The 25,593-nt window shown below is 35.9% G+C and overlaps 1 protein-coding gene and 1 long non-coding RNA gene across 10 annotated transcripts in view; one reads left to right on the top strand and one right to left on the bottom strand.

Annotated features, from left to right (window-relative positions):
- Positions 1 to 25,593, bottom strand: part of ZNF385B (zinc finger protein 385B) — a 360,527-nt gene that overhangs the window by 84,873 nt on the left and 250,061 nt on the right. The window contains exon 1 of one of the 9 annotated variants that reach the window (XM_023529088.1): positions 18,242 to 18,374. The exons of the other annotated variants lie outside the window; for them this stretch is intronic. The gene's annotated coding sequence lies outside the window, so the exon portion shown is untranslated. Of the gene's footprint in view, positions 1 to 18,241; positions 18,375 to 25,593 lie in introns of those variants that run through there. 9 annotated transcript variants of the gene reach the window in all.
- LOC111738110 overlaps positions 18,541 to 25,593 on the top strand; it is a 26,942-nt gene continuing 19,889 nt past the window's right edge. Inside the window, exon 1 of the long non-coding RNA XR_002779701.1 lies at positions 18,541 to 18,689. This is a non-coding gene — a long non-coding RNA (uncharacterized LOC111738110). The remainder of the gene's footprint in view (positions 18,690 to 25,593) is intronic.

Genomic DNA, 25,593 nt, shown 5'->3' with positions numbered 1-25,593 from the left:
GGGAATAATTAGATGCAGCAATCAAAATGGTAATTATAAAACCAGCTCTTAGAAATGGTGCACATCTCCAGGCCCAATGATCTCAGTTGTTATGAATAACAAAATAACATTCTAATTGGAACATAGTATGTTAGCTCTATACTTATTTTTCCCCAAATAACAATTGTGTACTTATTGCTCACGCAATATTTAGTTCTTCATGATTAAAATAAAATTATAGTCACTGCTGTTGTTTTTACTTTCTAAATTTATTTTTTTAAATCTACACCTATTTTAATAAAAATCGTTACCTCCTCCACCCAATCTATACCTATGATAGACCTCTCCTAAGAAAACTCTTTGGTCTGTAGGGATTATGTTGATGTTTTCTTTGAAGTATTTTTCTTTCATGGAGCTAGGCAAAATATTTCATTATTTTATGTCTGCCCCTAAATCATGCCTGATTCCTGGAGCATTTTTCTAGAACATTTCCAGGTCTGGCATACTAGCCCATCCTCAAACTCCCAAACCCTTTATTGGTACCTCTCATAGGTCCTTAGTTTAGTTCAGTAGTATACAAAGTATGGTCCCCAGATCAGTAGCATCAGCATCACCTGAGAACTTGTTAGCAAAGCAAATTCACAGGCTCCATCCCAGACCTGTAGAATCACAAACTCTGAGGGTAGGACCCAACAACCTATGTTTTAACCAGCCCTCTAAGTGATTTGAGAACCATGGTCCATGGTGCATGTTTGTAGTAAGAGAAGGGGAATGCGGCAAGGAACATTTAAGCCTCTATGGGAGAAACTATGGGAAAGTAAAGACTTAGCAGAGAGATGGCATTTAAATGGTCACCTAAAGAATGAAAAAAGTCTAGATAAATCTGAAAGAGGCACCAGGAATCCCTCACTTGTCTAACTCATCACCTGTGCCCTTGAGTTAATACAACCCCACCAATTCTAAGATCTTACTCCATCAGTCACCATCTTTCTTCAGTCATTCTATTTTTAAGGAAAACAAAGAAGACTTTCTTCATTCCTGTTAGTCAATTCATCTACTAACTACTCTCTTATCCTTTAACTTTCAATTCTCTCTCTCTTTTTTTTTTTTTTTTCATTTTTGCTATCACCTCACTTCATTTCATAAATCCAGTGATCTGGCTTCTGATTTCACAGCCTAACACAACTATAGTTTTGGAGCCCTTTATCAATCCGTCTTGACCTCTGATCCATTGGTAGAATATGATCCCACGTCTAAATGACCTCTTTTCCAAGCTCAACATTTTTATTTCCAACCACCTATTGTATCTCTCTCACCTGTATCCCAATGGCAGCCCCACTTCAACTTGTATAAAATTAAAATAGTCAACTCCCCCTAAACCCCAAGGGACATTCCTCCTCTGGTTGTCTTTTTTTTCATTGCCTGGCACCATAAGATTCTAAAACTGGAAGCTGTATTTAATGTCTCCCTTTTTCTTGACCCTGAATCAAGTCAGTTATCTCTATGACATCCTTCACCTCCTTCCCCTTTTCATACACAATACCATTACTTTCATTTAGGTCTTCATTAGCTGTTCAGTAGCATAAGCCTTTCATCACTGTATTCTCCCTGTAGTCAAATAAATTTTTAAGACGAACAGCTCAAGTCAATAATTTTCCTATTCAAATATCTTCCATGACTCCCCTTGGTGACTTATGGCCTCTAAAATCCAACACACCTGTTCAAATCCCTACTCTGCTACTTATCAGCTAGACAACATTAAATTAATTGACTTGTTAAGCTCCAGTTTTCTCAGCTGTCAAGTAGAAATAAAACAGTTATCATATCTCATGAGGAGATCTGAAGAAACTAATGCATGCAAATTCTTACTAAAGTACATAGAACATTGAAGGATTTAGTAAATGATAGTATTATTATCACTATCACTAAAGCCATCTCCATAGAATACAATTCTAACACTTCATTTCAGTTCAGTACCCATCGCCATCCTCAAACTTAACTGAAAACCATTTTCTTATTCACACTTTGTAAGATATGCTAAACTGAATTCTTCCTCAAGGGCAAGAACCAAATTTTATTTTTCTTTCTGTCTCTGGCTTCATAGGGTAGTGTTTTACACCTAGCAGTCACTTCAGAACTATTCACTGTATGGAGTACTGGCTGGTTCTTGTACATACATACACACTTCCTTAGTTCTGTCACTTTGTTCATGCTCTCCTGATTCCCAGGATGCCCTTCCCTTTCTTTGCCCTTTCAAATTCTCTCCATTTCAAGTGGAATTTTAAATGTTATCTCTTCTAGGAAGACTTCCCACTTCCATTAGAAGAAAGCACCTTGCTCTCCTCTGAACCCATAATACATTTAATTTACTCTTCTCTTATGGTACTTAAGACATTCTATTGTATATGTGTCTTCTTTTCCAAGGAACTTTAAGCTCTTCTGGGTTAGAAACCAGACTTGATTTACTGCTGTTTGTTTAGTGTGTTGCCCAGAAAAAGCACTTAGCGAATGTGTTGAATAAATAAATGAGGTAAAGGGAACAATATCTACATTCTTATTATAAAAACTGTGTTGCTGCATACTGCCTGCTTAAAAGTTTTCCCATTGATAATCATGTTGGTCTTCAAAGAATAAATAGATTATGAGAATTAAAGAAACAAATGTAATAGGATCCCTTATAAATGGTATGTGTTCCTAACCTTAGGTTTAAAATTAGTATTCTAGAACTCAGAAGCATTTTCCATAGTAACAAAATCATAAATGGTTATTGGATTCCTGGGATAGCTCTCAAAAGCTTAATTAACCCACAGGACTTATGTATTAGCTAAAACCTTTCACCTCGATGCTGACATTATAAGGGTTCTTGAAAAGGGGTCGATATACTATGAGTGTTTATGAAGATGCTCAGTCTTCCTTGCAAAATATAAAACCATGAATTTCATTTTCTTCTTTACATTTTAAGACATACTCAGAAGATCATCACCAGAGGCCAATTTTCCTATATATTCCAATGATTTCATTTCCAGGATGAATGTGATCCAGTTAAAGAATAAATTTATAATTGTCAATTACAAATTGTCAATTTAGAAAATGATAGCCCTCTATAAAACTGTCTAAATGTTTAAGTTTTTAGAAATCAGAACTTGTTTGCTTTTTTGCTTACAACTCTAAATTTCAGCTCCTTTGTCTCCTTTTTGGATAATTTTAAATTGATTATGACCCCTGATACTCTAGCTTCAGTTCCTTTACCCACATCCCATGACAAATGCATAATGACCTGTTAATAAACTTTTAATTACATTCATTAAGGAAGTCTGTTATTCTAAAGTAACTCTTGAGTGAATAAATAATTATTTTTAATGGAAAAAGGATTGCCTAATTATCTGAATTGCCATTTATTTATTTAAAGTAAGCAGTATATAAACAAGTTGTCTCTGAAAAAAACATATTTTCACTGTTACTTTTGCTCCCTCCAGCACTAAGCTTAACATTATAGTAAACTGAAAACTGGAATCCCTGGTCCTTAGGAAGGTAACAGTCTATTTGGAGAACAAAAATAATATATCTGAAACAATTAGAGAGTAAGACTAAGACACATAAAATTTAGTGTGAATTGTGGGCACAGACAGATAAGCAGTACAGGAGAGAAGAAAAACGGGCAGGGATCTTTATTCCTTAATGTATCTTAAGTACCAAGAACTGTGCCTTGCACGTATTATGGCCTCAAAAAACAACTGCTGCACCAAAAGGATAGACAAAAGTGGGTTAGAATGGCTGGAGATAGTTTTACTCTAAAGACAGGGCTTGACCAAGACCTTGAAATATGTGATTTCTTGGTTCCTCCTTTTGCTTACCACCTACATCCAGACTACTAGCAAGTCTTGTTGTCTCCACCTTTAACATATATTGCAAAGCCTTCTTTTTCTCTCCATATCACTGTCGCAGTCTCGTCCAAGCCATCAACATCTATCTGGACTACAGCTAATGGCTCTTAACAGATCTTTTGGGGACAACTTATGTGTTCCTACACTTGGTTCTCCATACAGCAGCCAAACAAAAAGTTTAAAAATACAAATCTTATCATGTTACTTCAGTGCATAATGGTTTCCCACTGCACTGTGAATGAAATCTTACCATAACCTACAGTTACCACATGATTTAGTCCCTGCTTACTTCCAAAGCCTGACCTTGTACCAACTCCCTTTATCCTCCACACTCAACCTTCACCCCAGAACAAAGCTTCTGCTCTCTTTTCCAAACACGTCAAATTAATTCTTATCTAAAGGCTTTTGGCTTTGCTGTTCCCTCAACACGGAACACTCTTCCCCCAATTCGGTGTGTCTCAGCTCAGTTGAGAAACAATTGAGGTCATCAGCAAGGCCCTCCCTCTACTACATTGCTGTTTTGTTTACTCCATCCACCTATCTGTCTCTAAAATGATCTTGTTTTATTTGTTTACTTGCTCATTGTCTCCTCTCACTAGAATATAATCTCTATTACCGCAACAACTATATTTTATGTGTTCTATTCCCTGCTTCTAGAACAGTGCCAGGCCTATGCTAGGCATTCAGTATGTGTTTTGAATGAATGAATGCATAACTATACTTTCTTAGCCTTTTCAAGTATGAAGCCACTTTTTAAACATTAAATGGTTTGAAGGACTCTTTACATATTACCAATGTTTTTTTTTCCTTAGTATTCACTGATTATGCACAATGTTGTCATGAAGTCAGTAACATTTAAAATAAAGGTATTTCATTACCATAGTAGGGCCGACATACATTTGGCAAGAGTATACTGGGTATGCGTGAAAAATAGTATTTATTCAGTCAACCACATACTTAGTGCACATTTCCATTTACAGGTATATGAGGATCCTCAGCCCACAGGCGTATGGGATCCACTGACTAATGTGCAGACTTGATATAAGAGAGCAAAAGCAATGGCAGCTGTCCTCATTACAGCTTTTTTAAGACATAAAAATAAACTCAGTGTAAAGCCTTATCCTAAACTAAGGATGAACTAACTTATTTTTTGAACCCTCCAACGGCAAAGTAGATTTTATTGGTCACCTTTACACATTTGTATAACAATGGCTAACATATAACATTTATTATGTGCCAACGTTGTTCTAAGCATTTTATGCATATACTAATTTACTCACTTTTCAAATTAACACAGTAAGAGATAAAGTTACTACTATCTGCATTTTGTAGGTAAGGGAACAAGATACACAGAGATTAAATATCTTGCTTAAGATTATAAAGCAGGTAAGTGGCAGAGCTGAGATTCAAACTCACACTGTCTGGCTTGAGAGTCCATACTTTAACCATTGTGTTACACTAGTAGAGGATCTCTTGCACTATATATAGCATATAAGAAAAATTATATATCAGATGTCAGCTGCTTCTAAATGTGTATAATATGTATTCCATTCCCAAACATTTTTAAGTAGTTGTTTTTTTCATTACTGCCAAATAAAGGTCTGAAATGCTAGCAGCAAGTGACTTCTTGAAGCAGTTCTATATCATGTGGGAAATCATGAGGAAAATCTAAATCAAATACCAAATCTCACTGTGCCTTTAATATCACTGTGAAAACAGCATGATTTTCTAGGACACACTGTGAAGTCTGAGGTGATAAGATAGCATATCTTAAAATGACTTGAAACCAAAAATGGATTTGTGAGTGTTATTCCCAACTCACCAAGAATGTCTTATTTTGGCAGGTTAGAACATGGGGATTCAGACCTCACCTTAATATATAAGGTCTTTAAGTGTGCCTACCTCAGAGATTTCTGCACAACATCGGGTCAGGCTGTTTATGAAGAAAGTCCAATATTAGCTTGTAGAACCAAGACAGAATGCCAATGAGGCTCAGGTTGTTTCGTCATTCATGTAAGTTCCTTCAATTATTCTAACACCATCTATTCCCACCCTTTTAAAGAAATTAATTAGCTTTCTTGTAAAATATGAATGAAATCAAGGAGGAGTTGAATCTACTGAACAGCACATGTTGTGCAACATGACCCTTATGTAATAAATCTTTCAGAAAGCAGGTCTTCTTTTCTCCTGTCTTCACTTTTCTCATGTGAGACTTGGCAAACGGGACATTCTGAGTCTGACAGGCCACTTCTCTGCTCTTCAGCTGACAACTCTTTTACACAAACATCAGACAAAACCTTTACTGGGGCACGTAGAGGATCAAAACTTTTGAATCATGTCCAGTTAAGAGAATCCGTCCATCCCTGAGCTCTCCACCTGCCCCATGTCCCCAAAGCATCATAGCACTCTTGCAAGTCATCCCAGCTCCAATGAGATGACACAAAACACTGGATAGGGGAAGGATTAGCTGTCAACATGAAGCTGGAAAATATTTGCATGCAATTCTTTGAGACAAGGAGTCCGCGGATCCTAATTTAAGAATTCCTGGCATAAAGCCTAAAGAAAAAACAAAGCCCCCAAATAAATGCTCACTGGGGCAAATAGAACCAGATTGAATCAACTTTTAAAGGATTCTGTGATTCAAAGAGATTAAAAATCTCTGCCAATATTTCTAAAAAATTGTGGACAAACTGAATATCTTTTTGCAAATTGAATTTGATTTTTAATGTACTAGAAGAAGCCAGTAAATAAAGGACCTCTATAATGAATCTTTCTGTAAAGCAAATACCTGTTTCATAAACTGTAGGTGTAATCCAGAGTTTTTCAGTTTTTACAAAAGATTCAGATTTTCAACATCAGATTTACTTAAACTAGAACATATAGTGATATTATATGAATAGTAACCAACTTTCATTAGCAATTTATAACGTAGCATGGAGGTCAAGTTCAGGTTTGATGTAAACTGAAAAATAAGAAATTCCAAAAAGTCCTTGCTCTTAAGTGGACAGAACCTTAGTTATCCTCTGCTCCAAAGACCTCATTTTGAGGTGAATAAATTAGGGTTCTGAGAGTTTACATGACTTGCCCAAGGTCACTGCAATCATTATAGACAATAAGAAATAACAGCTGTAAAAATAATGACAGTGATTATGATGATGATGACAGCACTATGATCTATTGAGCATTTACTTGAGCTAAGCCTTTTAAAGACTTTAACCTCATGTACTTTCACTACAACCCTAGAGAAAGATTTTATTACATCCACTCAGCAGATGAAACACCCTGCCCAGGGCTCCTCAGCCACTAAACGGACAACTCAGAACTCAAACTAACTCACAATTCAGAACCTTGTTTTAACTTGAAAGACTGTGCTCTAAGGCACTAGTTTAAACTGCTCCCCAGAATACAACGGAACACAGAATCACATGGTCTTGAAGTATAAATAATTAAGAGCTTAGGAAAGATGTATCTACAACCTTGAAGGTTTATTCAGATATTCAAATTGATTTTTTAAAAAATACAATATTAGACAGTCCTTGTTAATGCTACACCCTCACAGATACACACTAAGAGTACATCAGGAATACAAGCTTTGAATAAATCCAGATCATCTCTTGCTTGTAGTACTACCCTTAGACGCAATCGTCTCTATCCAGGCCTCTCCCCAGTCTGCAGGCCAAGGGAATCAACCCACAGAGTCTATGTCCCCTCTGCCCCACTTCTGGGCCACATTCTAGGTACCTGGGATTCCATATGTCCATGTCCTAATAATAGCCTTGGAACCGCTTCCAGGGTCTGTACAGATCTCTTTTCCAGATCTCTTACTCTGAGGTAGACGACATCTTTGTGGGCCAGGGAGTGGCCTCTAGATGGCTGTTTTCAGGAAATGTAGCTGGAGCTTGGCAGTGGGGCACGGGTCCACGCTCCAGTAGTACAGGACTGGGCCGAGGTGGGAAGAAAAGGAGGTGGGACAGGAGCCACACTGTGATTCTATGTCCTGGCACATAACTTTGAGGGGTCTGGGAATTCCAAAATAATAGCTGGCCTTCTCAGGCTGTTATGACTATATATTTGTCATTGTAGGAGGATAAAATATACTTTATTTGCCAGTTTAGTGGTTTGATTTTTAACTTTAAAATAGTCAGATATATGTGGGTCTCAATCTGCATTTTTGTCCTAGGCCTCACAAATGGTAGGACGGGCCCACTTTTCTACTTCCCAGGGCTACTCTCTCTTGGTTTTCATGGTCCTTTGATCTCTTTGGCATGGCTCTATACCTGCTTTGGTTCCTGCTTTCCTCACTCTACTTTTAATGCTGAACTGGTTTGAAATCCATCTACTCAAACATCATCTGACATTTAATGACTGATTATAAGGGACACACTCTACTGGGTGCTATGGATATGACAAGAAACTCTCAGTTTCTGCCCTCAAGGAGATAAGTGTCTTATGAAGAGTCTATTTGAACATAAAGGTATTTAAAATACAAAGTGATAAGTGCGATGATAGGAGGAGTAATACTGAGTATGTTGAGGGAACATCGCTCTTTCATAGGTGTCCAGTAAGGCCTAAACTGAAAAAGTAAGGCCTAAACTGAAAACCTGAAGAGTAGGATTTACCTAGGCAAAAGGGAATGAGGTAGGAGAAGAGGAAGAGCTGGTTCCAGGTTTGTTTTAAGTAGAGGGAACTACACATAAGACAAGGCCTGAAGCCAAAGCAAACATGGTGCCCTGAACAGAAAAATGTCAGTATTGACTAAAGTATGTCTCTGGGGTGAGACATACTCCTGAATTTGGACCAGACCGATGCAGGTCTTATAAATCATGTTAAGGTGTTCAGATGCGACCAAAAGGTAGTGAAAAGTCAAAGGAAGATTTTAAGTAAGGGCATGACATGATGAGACTTTCATGTTAGGAACATCAGTGGTTAGAGAATGTGGGTTGTGTGTGTGTGCACGAGAAGAACTGGTAGGGAGGGGGTGGGAGGGAGGGGTAGAGACTGATGGAGCTAAGGAGTCCAGAAGGAGACATCATAGTAATGCAGGTGAGAAACAATGTTGGCATGAACTGAGGGTTAGGTTGCAGTGAGAAAAGAAGACAAATGAAAGAGGTAAAAGCAATAGGACATGGTAACTGATTGAATATGGGGCTGATGTCCAATGGACTAAAGCAAAGCTCCCAGTCTGGGTACATGGACGGATCAGTCACAGAAAAGGAGCACAGAGGGAGGAGTGAGCTTGAACGAATTTTCAGTTTCTGAGGTTTGACTTCGGCACCACTCCAAGTCAGGGCTTTGGTTTTCACCTTTCAATACCACATTCTGAGACTAAGAGTCCAGGGCTTAAGTGCTAGGCTGTGGGGGCCTCCTCTTCACACTGTGCCCTGCTTCTTTTCCATCAGGTGGAAGGGCGAACAAACAAAAGCCATGAAAAAGGGAATTCTTAAGTGATGCTCTATTTATAATCCCTCTATTAAAGATAATCATTTGTTTTTCGTTATTGGCTATCATAAAAGTTACCAGGATTATTCAATAAATGATGATGTGTCTGAATTTCTACAATTATATTTGATTTTCAGGTGTCTCAAATATGATGGCAAAGACTAAGATTTAGTCAATATACCAAGATTTTGCTCTCAAGTATTTGTTGTTAACCTAATAAATGTTGATCTTTTAAAGATGAAGTTACTTAGTGAATGGCTAATTCATATCACTCTCTAACATATCTTCTCAAACTTTACACGTGCATTTCATGGTACATTTATATCAGAAATTTATATCCTTATCAATATATCTGAGTTATAGTCTTTTCTCGATCTCCAAGAATTTCACATAGGAATTTCATATGGGAAGGAAAACAGCACTTAATTTTGGATAAAAAGAATATAATTTTTATTTTTTTTATTTTGCCAGACTAAACATAAACCGATATGCTAACAATCCATTGTGAAGTTAGCAGTTACCAGGAAAAAACAAAAAACAAACAAACAAAAAACCTTAAAGGACGGGTTAATTTCTTGAAAACAAACTTTTCAAAGTAAAGTGTATCATTTTGCTCAATATTGATAAATACTGTCTGCAATATTAATTAGCTATATTATATGCAGTATAGTCGGGTCTTTTTTTAAAAAAATAATCCAAAATTTAGGTTAAAAGCCAAATTTAAGAAAATTACTTTTGAAAAAAAAACAGATGAGCAGCTTTCAAGGGCTCTGCCAATATTTTTAAGCAAGCTTAGAGGTCAAGTTGTTGACCTCTAAGTTGTTAGAAGTCAAGTTGTTGCATCAGCAATGCCAAGGTTACTCATATCTAATGACTATGTGGCTTTGGATACAATTCTTAGTTACTTTATAGCTCAGTTTCTTTGTGAATAAAAGAAATAGAATCAAAACAAACACAAAATGCCATAGAAAATAAGGTTTATAATGAGTTCGACATTCAATTGATAAAAAATATAGCACTGTTATTAGATTTACCTTATTTTATCTTTATATAGACCTGTATCTCTATAAACCAAAAATAATGATTTTTTTTTTTTTTAAATTACTCCTGTACCCTAATGCTCTTCAAGATTGGTAACAAAATCTTTCCCCAGGAGGAATAGGAAATAAAAAAATTAACAAAATGAGGGTAATTTAACAAAAGTATTACCTATACCTAGATTAAGAGGTTTAAATCCTACATATGAACTGCATTCTACAGCGGGGCACACATACGTAAACTACAGCCTATTCAGGGAGAAACAGAACCGTACCTTTTTGTGGATAAAATACAGACCATAACTGACAATAATCAGACAGGCAGCATTCTCCTCACTCAGAACATTGTACAACAAAATGATCTTTTCTGTTTATCCTTCTAAAAATTGTTAGGAGTTCTCTTAGTGCAAATAACAAAGTAGAAACTCCATGAAAGCAGAATCTAAACTATTTTTGTCTGATTCTGAGAGAGGTATTTATCTGTTTCATTTTGAACAAGGAGCAGAGTGGACTAAAAAATATCCCTGAGTAAACGATGGTAAAATCTGCCTGATAACCATGAAAATAATAACTACTGAAACACTTGCATTATAGTGAAATTAATTGTAGCTAGTTACAGGAAAAGACCATTAAAGGCCACAAAGCCTATAAACAAACTAAATGGAAGTGATGCTAAAAGAAGCTCATTTAAAGTCGTACTTGCACACAAAGGAAATGATATTCTTCACACGGCATAAACCATTAACATTTAGAAGTACAGAAATGATTAACTACCATCTTCCCTTATGGTTCAAAAGAGTTGGGTAATGGTGGAGGACTATGAAAGAGGCAGGTCAAGGAGCCAGGTTAATGAGAGGGAAGTGGGTTTTGCCTCAGGTGTTCTTTGCTTCACCTGCTCTCTTCCTCCTTGGACTTCTCTTTAGCCCTGCCCCCTGAGTTATATCTCTCCAGGTCCTTCTCTGGCCTCTTTGATCAAGTGACTCTGTCTCTTTGAGGACTTTTTTGTGTATGTGGATGTTGAGGTTTCAATAATAATTTTCTGCTGTTGGCCTTCTACACCTTCCCGCTGGATGATCCCTGTCTCTCAGGGCACTATCTATGCTAATGACTGCTACTCAGTGCCCCAGGCCTCTGCCACCAGCCTCAGCTCTGTATATCCAGATATCTGTTGGCATAGCTAACTGGATTCGCTCATATAACCGCATCTAACACCAAACTTCTTTGGGCTGAGAGATTTTACTCTTTCATGTGAGAGAATTAAGTTACTTATCCTGAAAACAATATCCTGAGATAATAAAAGATATATTCAGAAGAGGAATAAAACCAGTGGCAAAGAGTAAGGAAAAAAAATTATATTTCTTATAAATCTTCAACGAACAAGAATTAAATATTTTAACAATACTTGTAACCATTTGAGTACAAATTAAATTTAACATTATTTGAACTTTAAGTTCAAATGAAGGATGGTCCTTAGATCTGTTGAATTTGTTTTGCCCCTCAATAAACGTTAAAATTAGACTGAGAAACAGAAGTTTCTGGAATTCCCCTTGTCCTGCAAGCATTGCTCTTTTCCCATGCAAAGTGGAGAAGATTTCAAAGGCCACTTGTTTGGAAGGCTTCGTGTGGTAGCTGACTATGCCCTCCACCTTTACTGCAGAGAGCTAGGCCCCAGGGAAGAGCACCAGAAGGAAAAAAAAAAGAAAAAAGAAAAAGAATTAATATATTTCTCTCTCTACCAAAATTTCTGTGTGTAGAAATAGTAATTAGTTATACCAAAATGTTTTGGTATCATTAAAATAAAAAGAGCTTTTAAAAGGTGAGGTGCCCATGTATTTATGTTTTTGACCTATTGCTAATGTAATGTCCATGATATATTTTAAAAGTTTAAAGTGCTACAAGATTTTCATTGAAAATCTATGAGAATTTCTTCATGGGTTCATTTTTAAAGTAAAAATTGAAAGAAATTTAAATTCCAATACATTTGCAGAAAAAGTTGAATTTGAGTTTTTTCCTAGACAACTCTTCTTGTATTCTTTGAGTTAAATGATGGCAACTCTACCATAATGCATGCCTCCTACCTCTCCTTTTCTTCTCATAGTCACACAACCACCAGGTCCTAGATGTTAAATCCTACAATATGTCTCAGATTCATTCCTGACACTGACCACTGTCCTAGTTCAGACCTTCATTTCTTCTCATCTTTACTGGTCTTCTTCACTCTAGTTTTATTCTCCTTAGATCCACCTTCCAGACTGCTGTCGGAACAACATATCAAAAATCCAAATCGAACCACGTAACTCTTCTGCTGAAAATCCTTTTTCTGTTTATCTATTCAACACATATCTGCAGAGGACCAGGACCTATCTGTCAGATCAATACACAGTGTCAGGAGTGTGGCATGAACAAGCCAACAGGGTTTCCAGGTCCATAAGCTTTGCCTTCACTATGTGATTTACATTAGTGTGGCTTATATGGGCCTTCATGAGGAGACCCCTAACAATCATCTGAGCTTTATTTCTCACCATCCCCGTCTTAAACATTGCATCAGCAACACATATCTGTCTCTAGTATCCTGTGTACATCCATGCTTTTTCTCACTTCTGTGATTTTCTCCTACTGGCCCTTTCTTCTCCTTCCTCACTTTCGTCTGCTTAAAAGAGATGAAATTTCTCTTGACTGACTCAGGCTCGGTGAAGTATTCCTCCACTGTGTTCTTATAATACCTACATTATACATATATATGTGTGTATATATATATATATATATATATATATATATATATATATATATATATATATATATAAAATATATATATATAATATATATACGCACACACACACACACACACATATATATGTGTGTGTGTGTGTGTATGTGCGTATATATATATTATATATATATATATATATTTGAGATACATCTAATTCTAGACAAACATTTATTTAAAAACTACCACACTCAACATAATGATTGAAACATTCTATAATGATTTTAGAGAAAATTGGTGGCAAAGAGATGCTGATGTTACAGAGAATTATAATTCTGGGAAGGGGGCAGGAGGCAAGAGGCAGGAAGTCTGGATTGCAGCTCTAATCCCGCATCAACTACGGGCTTTAAAAAATTCAGGCAATTCAACAAATATAGACTAAATCCAACTTTATGTTGGAAGATGGATCTAAGGAGAATAAAAGTTGGATTATATGATTCTCTTGTTCTAGTAATCTCTGCTGCACTAGTTTGTTTACCTTCCTGACTGAGGTATTAATAATTAAATGTGTTGTGATAAAAGCTGGTCCTTTTGCTAGAGGAGGTGGATTGAGGAAAAGCTCTTAAAAGATGGTTTCAAGCAATCTTCATATGAAAGATAAGGAATATAGAAGAAAACTAAGTATGAAAATATATCAAGACAGTAGAAAGTAATCATTACTTGCAAATGGACAATTATGACATGGAGAAGAAGCCCCATACCACTGGGCTACTACAGTAAAAACTAAGCCTTTCCTCAAAGCCTCAGATGAGACAGTAGGCCATGAGACAGTAGGCCAGCTACTCAGTCCTGGTTGGATTGAAGGGCTGTTGTTTTTTAAGGATGAGATTAGTGGAGAGTAAGACAAAACTACCTCCTTAGATGAGATCTTGGAATAACTGTTTTTTTTGTTTTTCTCCATTTTAAGCTACTTCTAGTTCTAATTAGAGTAGATAATACAAAGTTGATTATATATCAGATACATAATTTCACAGTGAGACTAAAGTTTCTCTAATGACACATGCCAAAAAGTATACATGAATATAGCTCCTTCCCATCTGTAAGACCTATTACTGTAATTCTTTAATTATATAGAGCTGGTATCTACTTTAAATAGAAACTTTGTGTATGTCAGTACATTTCTAGTAGAAAATATGTCAAATGGACCTGTGTTTTTTTATAATTACTGATCTTAGGGAAACTTCGGTTAATTTAGGGTTTATTAAACCTTATGAATTGCATAATCTCTTATTATTAGGAAAAAAACTATAATTGCTTTTTAACTAAAGTTTGGATAATTAAGTTTTAGTATTTTTAGTAAATTATTAAGACGAATACTAGTTATGTCCACAGTAAGGAAAACAATGAAGAAAATAATTGCTTTGTGGCTTACCCTGACAATCTGTCTTCATTTTTAAAAAACAAAACAAATAACTGGTGGCCATAAATAAATATGTCCTTGAATTTCTGTAAGTTTTCTTGGGACGATAATGTTCTTAAACTGACATATGTCCATTTTTCACATTAAGAAATTAATAAGTTTAATTATTTTCCTGCTCCAGTAATTGCTCTTTATTTAATTACATATTTTATGGTATTATTGTTGGCTAGACACTTTAGACATTACTTACTTTCCTTAACTAGTAACAGTACTCTGAATTATGAGATGTTTGTGTGTATATGTGTGCCCATATACACATGGATACATTCTACATATCATGCTTATATGTAGGTATGTTATACGTTTAAGTATTGTAGACTTCTATTCATAAACTCAAATTATGTATCCATTCATTGAAATATTTATTAAGCATCTACTATGGGTCAAGCCCTGTGTTCATCCTGAGTAAGACATGGCATCTGCTCTCAAGAAGCTAATATGTTAAAGAAAACAAGCATATACAACAAGGACAATGAGTGAGCTATTTACAAAGTAATATGTAACTCTCCTTTCTGAGTACATACCGCAAATTAAACCATATCTTAAAACTATAATAATAATGCACAAAAACAAACTGATGTAGTAGGTATATTCATCTTGCCTTCTCAAATCAAAACCATCAGAGAGGGTGTGTGTGGGTATCGTCTATATGTGTACAGTCACTGTGAGACCATCTATGAGGCATAGAAAATAATTTTATGTTATTATCCACCTTATTCATCTATATATTCATAGTTGCCCTACCCAGATACTAAGAAGCATTTAGGATCAATTCAAGTCATAAGTATACATTCGCAGTCAAGACGGTTCAGAAATGACGAAACTATGTAATTAGTGGGAAGCAGTTTTTACCTGGAAAAGTCATCAGATGTCATTCCCAAAGCCTGAAAGTCACATTGGTCCTTCACTGTTTGTTCAGCTGATCATAAATCAGAGGTAACGCCATTTACATTGCTAAAAGACTTTGCTCCTGGTTTGGTGTAGTTTCTTCTACCTAAGAAAAGTTTGTTTGGCCTCCTGCATGAAACTTCAACTAGAACTATCATCAAAATAAAAACATTCTCTTACTCATACATACATACACACATACACACAATATACACACACACACGTACACATTAAATCTAAAAAAATATATGAAATTTTCTAATTACCTATTCCATTTGAGAATCAGGACTGATGTGCAAAACAAATTAAGGTATATTATTAACTTACCCTGACACACACATTAAACTACCTGACAAATCTGGGCACATTCTGAGAGTACCATCCTGTCATTATGGTTGACATAAGCCTTTATGATAATAACCTCTTATCTTAGGTTTGTAGAATCTCAGTAAGAAAAATATGTATTTCAATGAAGATTAAATCTTGGCTAATATAGAGAACAATCACAAATAATTGAACTTTTTTGTATAGCAATTTTTAAGCAGCTAAATCTTTGCTTCTTTCATATTTCTTTGATCACAATTATTAGCATATGTTGATTGTTATTGGCTTACTGGTATAAAATGAAAAATGAGAACTGCAAACTCAGTTTTCTTCATTAATGAATACTAAATGACCTAAAACCAAAGCCAGATAACTCAAAAAATTCCACTGGTTTGCTTAAAGTATAACTACTAGAGTTTAAAATATCTGCTAATTGTTAACTGTTTCAATTTATTGCTTGACCAAGCAAGAATAAATGTATACACACCGATACAGATGTTGAGGTGACAGTTAAGATACTTTTACCTCAGTAAAATTCATACTATAAATTTTAATACTTATAAACTTACAAAGTACTTCAAAATTAGTCACCAGCTTTCATAATTTGAATAATATTTTATCCTAAAGTCAAGTAAAACATATAATTTGGTTCCAGAGTTAAATTCAATGCAGTAGAATTTGATATGTGCTTAAAAATAATAAGCAACAATTTTGAACAATTTTCTATGCAGCAGGTACTATGCTAAGTGATTTATATGCATTACATATTTTTCATTAGAACCTTATGAGGTGGACTCTATTATTTCCAGAGAAGACTGAGGGATTTTAGTGAGTTAAGTAATTTGCTCACTTACTGTTAATAAGTGACAGAACTTGGATTGAAACCAAACCTTAGTGACTCCAGAGCCAAATTCTAGCTTATATTTGGTCTACTGTGGATTAGAAATTAAAAGGCCTGGAATGGAGTCTCAGCGTCAATCAATTATTAGTCTTGATCCCTTAGGAAAATCACTGAAGTGAGGTTCCATGGTGTCATGGTTAGCACTCTGGACTCTGAATTCAGGAAAATCCCTGAAGTTCTCTAAACCTCAATTTTCCAATATGTAAATAGAGCTAATTAAACATCCTAACTATTCTCATGGAGTTACCATGAAGATTTAAGAGATAATGTAAGTAAGAAAACTGTAGAATGCTCTACAAATATCATTTTATTACATTGTAATATGTTAACATTTTATAACTCCAAAGCGTTTTGTAGGGCTGAACAATGACATTAAATCAAATATTTTATCAGAGAAAGAGACTTTAGGAAGTCGCCGGAGCAATCTTTTCTTCTACTATAGGCAATTTTGAGCAGGTTGCCCAGGATGGCACAGGACAAGTATTAGAAAAAACATTCATTTTTTTGTGAGTACCATGCTAAATGAAAGGGAAATCAGTGTTATGGACTGAATATTTGTATTTTCCCAAAATACATGTCTTGAGGCTCGAACCCCCAACATGACTATAGTCTGAGATAGGGCCTATGAGCAGGTATTAGTTAAATGAGGTCTTAAGGGATAGCCCTAATTCGATAAGGCCAGTGCCTTTATAAGAAGGAGATATCAGAGGCCTCTTTTTCTATCATGTAAAAACAAAGAAGGTAAAATTACCTGCAAGGAAGAGCTTTCTCTTCAGAAACTGAATTGGCAAGATCCTTGACCTTGGAATTCCCAATCTCCAGAAATGTGAGAAATAAATGTCTACTGTTTAAGTAAGCTGGTCTATATCATTTTGTTATGGAAGCCCAAGCCGACTAATACAACCAGTATCATGTTCACCCTTCATGTTCCCAATGTCACCCAATGGGCAGGGCCAACAGAGTCCTGTCCAGCTGTCAGCAGTGTAGTCTGATAGTGATCACATGAGGGGGTGATAACCTGCAGTTGGGGCCCACAAATGTAAGAATGTCCTAGGCAAGGTTAGCATAAACTGGGCTTATTATGAACTGCTTTGCCTAGAACAAAACTGTCTCTCAGCAGGTTACAGTAAATATCCTCAGGAAAACAATCAAGTCAAATCAATCAAAAAACGTTCCCAGCGATGCAGTACCAAATCTGTAAGTATAAATTATTGCTAAAGCTTGAAATTGAATCCATGCAATGAGTAAATAGAACAAAAATTCTGGTTAACAAAATTACAACTGCGCAAACAGAATAATTTCTACATTAAAAATAAGTAACATAGTTTACTTTGCATCTTCCTTTTTTTTGACAGAGAACAGAGCCTTCTAAATAAATCTACCAGGGTTTCCTGAGCTTGAAAGGAAGCTAGCTGAAGCCATTACATATAAAAACAAGTACACTTTGAAATATTACTTCTGCAACTTATTTTCCTTAGGATGAATATAAATCTTATTTCTTGGGAGTTGCACCTTAATTTAAAAGAAGATAAAAAGTTTTCAAGTGCAAATATAACTTCCCAGAAAGGTCTAAGTCATAGTTGATAAAATGTTTCCACTTGCCTTTTCCTTTCACACTAATCACCTTCCAGACAATTTAAAGAGAACATCATTTTGTGAGCATTTATTCTATGTGAGGCACTACTCTACGTGCTTATGGCAGGCTCTGCTAGTTTTCTTGACAATCTCCACAATACCAGAAGTATTAGTTTAGAAGATTGCTTCCCAGCTGAAGAAAACATTTCCCAGCTCCCCTTGCAGCCAGTTGGGGCAACATGACTAGGTTCTGGCCAATGAGATATGAGTAGAAGTGATAACTTCCGGGTCATGCCCTTAGAAGGAAGAGTGTGGGGTGTGTTTCCTCTAGCCTTCCTCCTTCCTGTGGCCTGCAATGTGGATGTGGTGGTGAGGTGAGCATGACAAAAAATAAACGAAGACCAGAGGTGGCAAAGCAACAAGATGGAGTAGCCTGGGCTCCCAAAAAGCTGTTATACCATTCTTGGACTGTGAGGTGAGAACAAAACAAGCTTCTGTTTTATGAGAGCCACTGTATTCTTGAACTCTTGTTACAGTAATCTATCCTGTATTTTCATTAATAGAGGACTGTACATATACTTTGTGAGGTATTACTATCCAAGTTTTACTAAAAAATTGAGACTTAAAAATTTTTCTTACAATCACATAGGTTGTAAATGGTGAGGCTAGGATTTTAATCAAGTGCCTTTCCATCAGATCTTTTTTATACTATTAGAAAGAAAATTGCTAATTTTTGGAAAATTAGTATTGTGCAGCTTTCTAATCCCTGATCTATTAATCTCATAGGATTATAAAAAGGCTTAAGTTTCTTTGAATTAGAATCAGTGCTACAAACTCCTATTTTTCTAATAAAGTGCCTGACAGTCAGTTACCAACTCCTCCAGGACCTATCCTGCATAAAATGTTCCATTAGGAAAATTACGAAGAAAAAGTATGCTGACTCTCCTGGACTGTGAAATGAAGGGCAAGTCAGAATGCCCTTACAATTTATAAAATAATACACTGGAAAATCACAATAACTCAGAAACTGATCAGAGGGGGTTTGGGTATGCATTTTCTTCTCCAGTATTATCCTCAGCTAAACACATAAATTTGTTTTTGGAAGGCAACATATATGCATTTATTCAACATTTGACAAATATCTATTGCAAGTCTACTCTATGTCAGGTACTTCTTTAGATACTAGGGAAATGGCAGGAAACAAACTAGACGGAGTCCCTGAATGCATGAGAATTATACTTAAACACATCTACTGCAGACAGTTTCCTATACAAGTGAAGCCTATAGGGGGTGGTTAATGTTTTTTTCATGGTTGGACTGGAGTTATAAGTTTTTTGAAAGAATACCAGAGATAAATTCCCTTTTAATCACTTCATACCAAGGGATAGATGATACTAATGATTTATCACTGGTGATGTTAATGCTGATTGCCAACAATTCCTAGTTCTGTTTATTGGAGAATAATATTTAGAAATGCAGAACTGGGCATTAGGTGTAGTCATTGCTACTGGGATATGATTGTCTCCACGCTCTCTCAGTAAGTAATGTAACTTAAAAAATCAAATAATGTTTGAATGTCAGAACTAATGAGCTCCATTTCTGAAAGTCAACATTAAAATATAACAAATTCATTTAGGAATATATACATGTACATATGAATACACATGTATACACAGACTAATTTAGAGGTGGTTAAATAATGTTCGGTATAGAACAGTAAAATGAATTCTTTAAATGCTATAACATTTCTGTTTATATTCTAAGATGCTAGGTCTTAAGGAATTTATACAGCAGCACACTTACTGTAGCAGTAATGCATTTTGTAAGCTCCTTAAGAGAGGGCATAACCTTTTTGAACGTGTCCTCCAGTTTGCTGCTTGGCACACAGCAGTGGTGACTGGTGCTTGACCAGGCATTTTGAGTACTAGGGCCATAGTTTAGGGCTGATAAAGTGTTGAGCTAAAAAGAGCCTGGATTCCCTAATAATGTTGTGGAGGTATCATATAAATCCTGAATTGCAGACCTCCAGACTTCTTTTGTATGGAAAGAAAATAAACTATCTGTTTAAGCCATTATTATAAAGGCTCTGTTTCCTAGTCGAATGTAATTCCTAACAATATATGTGGTTTGGAGAAGAGGCAGAGGGAAGTAACATTTATTGAGAATCTGCTATATATATAGTACTTTATATACTTTAGTTTATGTAATCATCAAAACAACAATATGCTTATAGTTGAGAAAATTAAAGATTAGTGACTCTTGTTTAGGTTGACACAGCTTAGTATTGAAACTAAGTCAGAATTTAAACCAAACCGTTTTCCCATCACAACATGCTAAACTGTCTTGTTTATAGCAGGTACCCAGACCTATGCTGATTACTAGCAATGGGGTACAACACATACATTATTATGCCCTCACTCGACAAGTAGTATAGAATGACATTTAAATAAATAACATTATTTATATTTAAATATGCAATAGAACAGAAACATACATCCACAGTTTGAGTCCTAATTCCCTCCATTATGAGCACATCAAACAATAGATATGGCATCAGGGCCATTTTAGTATATCCTCAGAACTTTTTGCTCTCAGGCCACGTATAACTCTAGATTTTCTCTCTGGGATAGAATGGGAAGCCATTCACAACATCCATTAATCTATCTATCCATCCATGCATTCATATTTACTGAGCATCTACTATATGCTTGTAACAAAGTGTTGGGGTATTACTGGCACCTAGTAAGTAGAGGCCAGAGATGTTGCTAAATATCCTACAATGTATTATCCCACAACAAAGAATCATGCAATAGAAAATGTCAGTAGTGCTTAGTTGAGAAACCCATTCTGTTGTAAGCGTATATTCATATTTATATTTTGTTTCTCCCACTCAACTGAAAGCTTGTGAAGAATAGGGATTTTGTATTATTCAACATCGTACATGCAGAAATTAACAGGTCTCATCTCTTACAGTTCTTTCCCTTCTGCTCCATAGTTACTGCTGTCACCTTCATCATCTCCCATATGCCTCTTTAATAGCCTCCTAAGTGGCTTCCTTGTCTCTAAACTATGCCCTCTACAAGTCTTTGCTATACTTTCTCTAGAATGATTTTTCTGGAACACAGACATTAACAGTTGACAAGCTCTACTTGGAACTGTGGCATAGCTTCTTAAAAAATTCAGAATCTTTATGTCATTATAAATCCTTTTCCATTTGTTTCAACCATCCATTGCATATTTTATCTCATATTATAGCCATATATGACTTCTATTAGATCTTGATTTACTCCTATAGGAGTAAGTGCTGACTTACTCTTATAGGGCTGTGCTCTTACACCTTCCATTCCCTGTTCAGCTGGAGAATATTCAAACTCAGTTCAAGCATCTTCTCTGTAAAGTCATTGTCAATTTCTTTCCTCCCACCTAAACCCCGGTAGGACTGACCACTCTTGTTTTGGTGCCCCCTACCATGTACCTTATACAAATTTCTATAAGAGTATTGAAAACCTCTTTATTGCATACATTAGTTTTTACAGGTGTCTCTCCTATTAAACTCTCAGCTCCTTGAAGACAGGGGCTGCTTTACATTTTTATTTTATGTCTCACTGAAACATGGTACATATTAATAGCTCAGTAAATACCTGTTGAATGAATCTGGCACAAGCTTCTATCATTACCAATGAGAAAACATGGTCCAGATATGTTTAATGCTACCCAAGGACACCTACCTAATGAGTGGCAGGGTAGGGAATAGAAGATGTATGTGCTGTCTGGCTTTAAATTAGGGCTCTTAGCACTATCCCAGGACACCGCCTCATCTGTTCAAAGAGAGGGCACCTAGGGCTCAACTTGGTAGGTTGTTAATTTGATTGAACAAATTTTAAAATCGATGACTATGTATACTGCCAACAGAAAGAAAAAAAAGTCATTGAATATCTGATGATAAACTACTTTTTTTTCCTGTTGAGAGAAATGTGAGCTAGACAATTTTTAAATGATGTATTATTTGATTTTATTCTCATCTTCTTTTCTTTGCTCTGTTCCTTCTACCTGGTTGACCTCACTAAGTAGCATTTACTTAGATATTTTCAAAGAGTTCAAAATCTCTAAGTACATTCCAGCTGAAGATAAACTGTTACCACATTCTTCTTATTGATAGGGAAAAAAAACAAAACCTGTCTCGGATTAAGATTTTACTATAAGTATTTCATACTTAAATAATCAATAGTAATTTGAAATTGCTTTTTTTGTTTGTTTGTTAAAGATAAAAAACTAAAAGACAGAGAGTAATAAATTTTAGGCTCCCTTGGAATTATGTGACCAAGTTGCCCAATATGAGGAGACTAAGTTTGTGTTAGGTTATGATTTTTTTCCCTGAATGACCATGAAGATAACTAACATGTCCTTTTCATTTGTGATCACAAATAAAACAGAACATTTAATTGATGAATACTTTTTATTTGGAATACTTAGATAGCTCTTAGTATATAACATTAATATGTAAAGGCCCTAAAGAGTCCATTAAAACTCTGCACAACAAGCTGCATTTTAATAATGCAGAGACTATGTGAGATAGAAACTAATTTCTACCATTTAGGTAACATAAGCAAAAACCAACTTCCTGAAAGAACTGAAGCTTATAAGTAAACGAGGTTTAAAATGCACACATTCTACAGATGGCAGAACTTAACATCAGCCCAAAAGCATAGGAAATAGAAAAGATTAAAAAAATTCTCTCCAAACCCAGGCTTCTTTTAAGTCTTCTGCTCAAAAGAGGATCGAGGATACTAATGAATATTCAACTCCTAGTGTCTTCTAATAATAAATTCCACTTCGAAACCTATGAAGTAAAACACACTTGCCCTATGATTAGTTTCTCTCAAAAGATAAAGTGGTCTTTCATATTCTTTTAGGAGTTCATGACATTTGAATATGAAAAACCTTGACATACCAAGATAAGGTGAAAAACCAACAGCCATTTTGCCTAAGTCTGTATATCAGCAAAACTTCTGATATATAGAAACCCTGTTCTACTTGGGCAACTTTTCATTTCAAAGAGGGGAAATTAATAGGGAAGAGGATTTTTCTCATCTTTATATCGAACATCCCACACGTCAAGACCTTGTCCTGCCATCATTCCTCACACAATCAGAGAGGCAGGTGGTGGTATTATGAGTTCTGTCAGACTTACCCACCATGATTGCTAAAATCATCTTCCAACTTAGTCTCTCTCTCAGGAAGAAGCCGGAGGCCATGAAAACCACTCATTCGTCACCTGCCATACCACAGTGATTCTCTGAGCAGACATCCTGGGCTGGCATAATTTGCTTGACAGCCCTGAGGTCAGCTTTGCTTAGTGACTGAAGAATCTTTTCTACCTTCAAATGTTATAATGTACTGTCCTTTGTATACATGGGTGATATTCCTGACCCACTATCAATGGTGGTAAATCTGAAAAACAAAATGTAACCATGCAATAAGGCAGAGCTTGAGGGCTACCCAAAGAAGGAAAAAAAAAATGTCACGAGAATGACAGGAACTCTTGAAAAACCCTGCCCAGCCCCACAAAGAGAGCTCTGCATTTGCCTGCATTTTAGGCCTTCAGAAACTTCTTCCATCTGACCCCACACCTCCGGCCTCTCTGGTATTATTCTTGTTTTGGTCTTGGTTTCAGGCAGATTTCTATTACCTTGAACAATTTCAAATGTTGACTGATACCCTGTATATTTACAAGGACAAAGAAGCATTTAAGTGATAATTATATTCAACATCTTGGAAAGAATTAAGAAAGGTGTGTCAACTTTAATTTTGAATTTTCTTATTACTTGCCTCTCAGACTTAATGCCAGAAGGGAATAAAAAACCATCATTATTATTCTCTAGCTGCTCAGTGGCATACAGGAAGTGGAGTGAATAGGGGGCTTACCTCTGGTCTAATTGGCTCAATTTCTGCCTGTATCAGCAGAGAACCAGGGACTGAATGATCCCGCCTCCTATTCATTCTCCCATCACATCTAAACCAGGTAGAGCTGCTCAGATACAAACATTTCTTATGGAAAGGAAAGCAGCAAAGAAGAGAGCAAAAGAAGGTTGTAGAAAGGTGAGAGCATGAGTATATTTCTAAAGTGGACTAATTGGGAGGTTATATTGGCATTTATTTAATCTATGGCAATTTCTTGTCCCCCAGAGAAGGGGAGAAAAATGGTGGTTCTCTTCCACCCCAGTCAAAGCCAAGATTACATGTCTATTTCATATTTGTATATATCCTTTGACAATGAACCTAATACATGAAGAGTGTTTTACTATGGGGTCCCAGCATTTAGAAATAATTAACCAAGCCTTACTTTACTAGCTCTATGAATAGAAGGAAGAATGTCACTGAGACACCATCAGTTTAGTCACTGGAATACAAACAGTTTAAGAACTGTGAAACTATCCCAATCGGTAATAATTGATTCTTATGTAAAGCTATGTAACTGGCTAATATGAAAAGAAAAAAAAGGTTGTTATTGTGATCTGAGTGCTTATTGCTAGTCTAAAACCTAGCGTTAATCTGCTGATTTTTCTTTTGTGAGGCAGTTCTAATTATAGTCAGCTATCTAATTCAGTGTTTATTAAACTGTCACTACAATGACAAAAACTATAAAGGGGAAAAATTTAGCATAGTATAGTATAAAGTGCAGGCTTAAAAAGAACTAACACCCCTGCTGTTGTGTGGTCTGTATGTAACCCTGGAGCCTTCACCTAACCTCCTCCAGTAATAAGGAAACCATTACTTACATCAGCAGATGATACCAGTCTTACAAGGGTGTCAGAATTGAGTGAGAAAGGGGCACAGACCCTGGAGCCACACTACTGGGGTTTGAACTCATGCTCCATAACCTCAATGACCTTGGGTGAATGAGGGAACTTCTCTGTCTCAGATTTGTCATTTTTAAGATGGGCATTATGTTAAAATTTGTTTCATAGAATTATGAGGCAATGTGCACATGGGGTTTCAGCTCAAAGCCTGGCATCTGGGACTTCTACCTGCACACATTTCACCTGTATTACCTGTAACTGTTGCTAATGTTGTTATTATTGCTTTTATGTTATCATCCAGAATGTAGTAGTGCTCAACAAATAGTGGCTTTATTTCTCCCTCTTATATTATCATTCTGCCCCTATTCTGAGAATTTACATGTTTAATGCCACATAAATATTATCTGATTATTTCAGCTTTTCCTGTAGATAAGTGTTTTACCTGACTCGCACTTACTTATGACAGCAATGGTCCTAGAAAATTAAGGTTTGATGAGACCTTAGAGATTCTCAAACTACTTAGTTACTTATTACAAAGATAAATTATCTCAGTCTCTGAGTGGCTCATTCCTTCCAAGA

Source organism: Pteropus vampyrus, unplaced genomic scaffold (assembly GCF_000151845.1).
Source record: "Pteropus vampyrus isolate Shadow unplaced genomic scaffold, Pvam_2.0 Scaffold2, whole genome shotgun sequence".
In the NCBI taxonomy this organism is placed as follows: Eukaryota; Metazoa; Chordata; class Mammalia; order Chiroptera; family Pteropodidae; genus Pteropus; species Pteropus vampyrus.
Note: the sequence above shows the minus strand (reverse complement) of the source record. Positions and strands in the feature narration are given on the sequence as shown.